This window comes from Humulus lupulus, chromosome 6, assembly GCF_963169125.1.
Source record: "Humulus lupulus chromosome 6, drHumLupu1.1, whole genome shotgun sequence".
Lineage (NCBI taxonomy): Eukaryota > Viridiplantae > Streptophyta > Magnoliopsida > Rosales > Cannabaceae > Humulus > Humulus lupulus.
The window spans coordinates 158,867,681-158,874,027 of NC_084798.1; positions in this window are offsets into that span (position 1 = coordinate 158,867,681).

The following is a 6,347-nucleotide window of genomic DNA, read 5'->3' on the forward strand; positions in this document are numbered from 1 at the left end:
CTTTTCGCCTACTGTTCCGCTGACTGCCTGGAAGTGACGGCTGCCTTTTGCTATTTCCCATACTTTCATGTAATTATACCTGCGTAGAGTCTTGTAGCCATGCTACTACAGTAATTGTATCCCCTATTTATGTCTGGTGTAATTAAGACTAAGGGGACAGAGTAAAACCCTAATAAAAAACCCTAGCTATAAAGACCCCCTCATTTTACGATAGGGGGGACGGCCAACAAATCACATAGCAAGAACTCTGCTAAAATCTCTCTAGCTTCATCTTCTCCAAGAGAACCCGAGAGAGAAACACTGTGAGGTTGTGAGGTTCTTGTACACCAGCTGTTTAACTGTAATTCTCTACAAGTATAATAACATCGACTCGTGGACTAGGGCTTGTTAACGCCTGAACCACGTAAAAACACTGTTTGTTTATTTACATTTCTGCACTTCTACAGTTCTTATCTTTTTATTATTCCGTTCGTATCCGTTTCCAAAAAACTCGGTAAACATTAAGTCTAATGGGCTTACAATCAAATGAGAAATTTCACGGGCCTAAAGTCCATGATAATTTTGACCTAGGGCTTTAAAATGGCTATTATTTTATTGATTTTTAATTAAATTAAATGGCCTAATTGAATCTATAAAAGGAGTGCTTAGAGAGAAGTCAAAACATAAGTCACAAGTCAGAGTTTCTGATAGTTTTAGATTCTCTCTAAAAACACAAGTCATTTTCTAAGCCTCTTTGTTATTTTCTCTTCTTCTCTCTATATCTATCTCATGTGTTGAAAAATGCCCACACTAGTCTGGGTGGTTCTAAGGATACATTGGAAGATTATGAAGAAAATAAAAGATCGGTTCAGTTTCTTGATAATACTCTGCGACAGAGAGGATACAAGAGTTAGAGAAACTGAAGGAATGACTCTTTAATTCCGCTGCGTATACTGTAAGTATTCTATTCTTTGTTTCTCTTTGAATTCAGTTTTAGAAACATTTTTTAGGCTATCTCGTATTAATTTGTTTAATATTAGATATACATGAAAATAAATAAAGATCCTGTATAAGCTAATCTAACAGGCATGACCTCCTTTAGAATTCCAATATGCCTTTTCAAACTCAACTGTAGTCCATTTCAACATGGGCTTCTTTTTGGTCTCCTCACCATCCTTTATGGTAGGAGGAGTCCAGCCATCAACCACGACACTCCAAACACATTCATCTATTCCTTTGAGAAAAGCTCTCATCCAATCTTTCCAACAAGCATAGTTGGTTCCATCAAGTAAGGGGGTCTAGAAGTAGACGATCCTTCATTGAAGCAATCCATCAAACACAACCAAGGCAGCAAATGCACACAAAAAAAATGCAGAAAAAAAAACAAACACAAGCAGCCCCTAAGAAACCAACCAAACCCGACAACAAGAATAGAAGCAAAAAAACCAACTAAGACAAAGCAAGGACAAACAGACAAGATCTCATACCAATTGAAAGTTTGTTAACTACTCCTACCGATTTACCCACTTTGATTAACAAACAAAATCAAATTCAACTTAAGCAAAACTGCAGCAAAGTAAAATTTGACACAATGGTTTTACATGGTTCAGCCATGATTTCTCATGATGTACATCCATGGGACCTTGTCCAGAGATGAAGCAATCCACTAGGAATCAAAGAGTCATTACAATTAGTTCAAATACAGAAACACAAATTAAAACTCCCTCTCAATTTTGTTCCTAAGAACTTGATGACTACAAAGCAAACTTTTGGATTCTTCTTCAAACAACCAGCCTCCCATTGGTATTGTAGTTTGCTGGACTCTCTCCAGCTTTAGCTCAAGTTCCCCTTGAGACTTAGCTTGAACTCCCTTCAAGCTTTAAACCAGAAAACATAAAATTAATAGTGAAGTTTTACCAAATCGTCTTCGCAATGAACAATGAAGCAATGAATGCTTCAGTCCTTTGCAGAGAAAGTTTCTTGATGAAATCACTTTTTAGTAGCTAAAAAAGTAGGGTTAACACAAACAAAACGAATATAGATACTAGGGCACAAAAGAGGAAAGTCAGCTCAGCAAAACATGTGCTGAATTAGAAATCATATGCTACTGAACTTTCAGTATTATAACATGAAAATAATGTTTAAACATGAAGCTCAAAACATGAAAAACATGTACACTTACACTTATGCAACCAAAGATGAAAGAAAATGTAGAGAGATTCATCAAAATTCTAGAATATAACTACATTTGGCATCATTAATGATGTTCCTTGTGATCAGATTCAATGACTAATTAAAAAGAGCATTTCTATAAGGCATCTATGGTCCCGAACATCACTTAACATTGATTGGTGCAATTTAGTATCATGTCTCACATATTATATTTTAAATTAAAATATGTGGGAACCGATATTAAATTGCACTAATAGTATTTACAAATATATATATATATATAGAACAATGATAGGGATACACTCAAATTATACACATAATGATGTGTAATTAATCTTAACCACACAATTACAAGTGATGTAGTCCCCACTTCAAATTATCTATGGCTAAAAATAAACACACATCATAATGTGCATAAAGAGTGTGCCTAGGGTTTTCACGAAATGACAAGTGGAATAAATTAAGAGTGATTAGGGGTCCACAGAAGATGGTTAACGTTCCTCGGAACCAATTTAAATCTCCACGTGAGTTAATGTTGGGAATATATGTTGGTATTAAATGGTCAAATCAAAGGTACGCAACGTAATATATGAACCCATTTTAATAAACATTAACACCAGCCAGGATCATATACATATATAAACATTAAATCACATACAAAACAGGTAAGGGATTACCTCTTGTAGCCTATCAAGTGTCCTTAAGTCTTTTTGTATAAAATCAATGATCTTCCTATCCAGTAATCTGAAAGCTCACACCTTGATCGTCCAGACCAATCCACAAACACACAAGGACGTGTGTGGGCAAGTAGGATTCAAAAGGTTGATTTATTTGACTCTCAAGATGTACTCAACACATGAGATCTAGAAATGTTTGAGTGAGAGAAGATGTTTAGAATAATTTTCAAGTTTAGAGAAAACTATCGTTTTTGAGAGAGATAGTCTGTATTTTTAATCTCATAAAAATTAAAGCTTACTCTAAAAGTCACATACTATCAAACTTATAAAAGATATTTAATAAAATTAAATAATCTTTATTTTATTAAAAATAAAATTCAAATTAAAATTGATCTGATATTTATATTTAATTATTTATTTAAATCATATTTAAAAGTAAATAATTAAATAACTGGTTATACAAACTTATTTGAAATTCAAAATTCAAATCCCAGGAATAAAAATCCCTAAGTTAGGGTTTCCTGCCCTATTAGGGTGTGTCGCCCAGCCCTATTAGGGTTTCCCTAATTTTCTCACTTGTTTATTTAATCAACTTTTAAGACAATATATTTATCCCAACATAAATATCAATTAATTCAAAATTAACTTTATCTTAAAATATCAGTTTTAAATTAAATAAATAAATATCATATTCTGAATGAGATATTTATTATTTTCTCTCTTTATGTTAATCCAAACAAGATTAATATTAATATTAATTTTAACCTATAGTTTTTCAAAATAAAAACTATATAGTTAAATAATTAATTAATTCACAATTAATCAATTACCCATAATTATAACATAATTATTTCCTTGTCCTGGAAAATTAATTTATTTGCAATTTAGTCATTCTATCTACAAATCTTTCTTTTGACATCCTTACTCTTGACAGTGTAGGACAGAGGTGATCAGGGGACTATGGATCTTTAATACGAAGCTCCAATAAATCAGATTATTAATCAAACTCTTTAATCTAATAATCTTATTTATTAATTCCATGATTAGTCCACTGTAAATATGGAATTGCACTCTGAGTATTTATAAAATTATATTTACAGAGTTTTCTCTTGTAGTCCATTGATATAATCAATATATGCAGTTCTGTCCTCCATTATTGGTACGTTAATTAGAGCTGGTCATAATTACTTTTTTACCCTTCTAATTACCTCTTGATCCTTAAGTACCATTAATTCACTAGCGAATAATTAATTTATAATCTAATTATAGATTTCAGCTCAATAACTATTCAGTTCCAGAATTAACCCTTAAGGGAACCAATATTCGATCTGTTAGGAAAGCATGAATTCCAATATTGTAATTCACGTTCCCAGCCATCCGTGATATTGAATCTCCAAAACAAAAGTTATTAGCCTCGTTATTCTAAGAGACCTTAACGAGTGAATCAAAATATCCAATAAACACAAACAAGAGTTCATGAGCACTTAGGATTTAGACTGATCTACAAATAATAATCTATTATGATAAGAATTAAATCTTTATTTCAAATGGCAAGTTTATAAAGATAATTAATTCTCATCAGTCCTGTCATATATAATCTCTATTATATACACCACCTTTACTAAGATGTCTATCCCCATTAGTAATCTAAATCTAGATTACTCGCATCTCGTATGCTTAACAAATTGTACTAGTAACCATTCATTAAAGATTCCATACTTTAATATGTTACTGAATATTTTATTCATTATATATGATCTTAATTCTCTCGTACTAATACAAGATTATATTCTCATGAATGAATATATAATTTTCTTGATATTTTCATATAATTAATTCAAACAATAATTATAACATTCAAATATAATAAAATTGTACTTTTATTTAAAACCAATAAAATGTCTTTACATGATTTTAGAGCATTAATCCTAACAATATATGGCTTTACTCTTTGTAAATCAACAATGAATAATGATAATAATGCAATATTTAAAACCCTAGATGTTGATCAAGATTCAAATTCAAAGTATGAATGCAATTCTTGATAATCAAAGAAATATGTTAATGATATGAATGTTAATCTTGAATATAAAGAACTAAATGATTAAATGATTATAAGATGAACATAGATACATTTAATCATCAATATTAACAATGAAAAACATAATAGAATAACAAAATACAAGATTAGGGTTAGTGAGATACAACCTTTGTATTGAGCCACTTGAATCTTCAAACCTGCGGAACTTCTAAGGCTTATTGTAATGCCCTACTACCCAGGGATCGTTACGCTGTGTATTTTAAATAGTGCTAAAATCGTTAAACGAGTCATTTGGCCATAGTCATGTAACTAAATGTGATTAACGATTTAGGATTAAAAAATTTGGTCAAGGATACAAACATTTCACTAAAACATTTACTATATACATTGGGATCCCAAAATACATTTAAAAGGTTAATTACAATAAAAGATTTACAACCAGCCGATCTAAGCGGCAAAATAGGGTTTAACCTTAGTTCCTCTTTAAACCCTCGACCGTGGTGGTCGAGTAGCCGCATATGTACACATCATCACCTAAGCTCTCTAACTCAAGGATGGTCCAGCTTTCTTTTACCTTTACTAGCACAACATAACACACGTGAGCCGAGGCTCAGCAAGAAAACTCAAACATGCTCATAAGCAGTTAATAACATGTCATCAAATCATAATAAGCATGCCTAGCAGTAATAACCCTATTCATACATGCAGGCAAGTACAAATAAATGATTATGGGGTCCTGTTCCCTGAATAGATGACTATTAAGTCATTCTGGGGTCCTGCGCCCTGAATTGATGACTATAAAGTCACTCTGTGGTCCTGCGCCCTGAATAGATGACTATTAAGTCATTCTGGTGTCTTGCGCCTTAAATAGTTGACTAATAAGACATCATGGGGTCCTACGCCCTAAGCCATGTGACCATCAAGTCTGTAATGCCCTGGATAGCCAAGACCGCTACACTGTGTACTTATAAAGGTGCAAGGCTTGCTAATCAAATCTTTAATTTAAAAATGTGTCACTAAACATGTAAGAGCTAGGGTTAAAAAGGTTTTGGTCTCAAAAGACTCATTTTATATAATGAAACTGTTATATACACGGGATCCCAAAAGAAACAGAGTTAAAAGTAGGTTTATAGACTTCCAAAAGTACATAAACGATTATTAGCCATACTAAGGCAAAATAGACAATCTTTGGGTCTCGCATCCCTGCCTAAACCTCAACCGTGGCGGCTGAGCAGCTGGCCATGTACATTCCGCTCGTAGAGCTCTCCTGATCAAGGTTGGTAAAGTTTGCCCTTGCCTTTACCTGCACCACGTAGCACCCGTGAGCCAAGGCCCAACAAGAAAACATGATGTGCAACACAAGCAGTAATAGCAGATAACATACTCACTAAGCATAAACTCTCATCAAATAATCCACATTAATCATTCAGCATAAATTCAGAATCATGGATACAATCAAACACTTATAACATTCATAT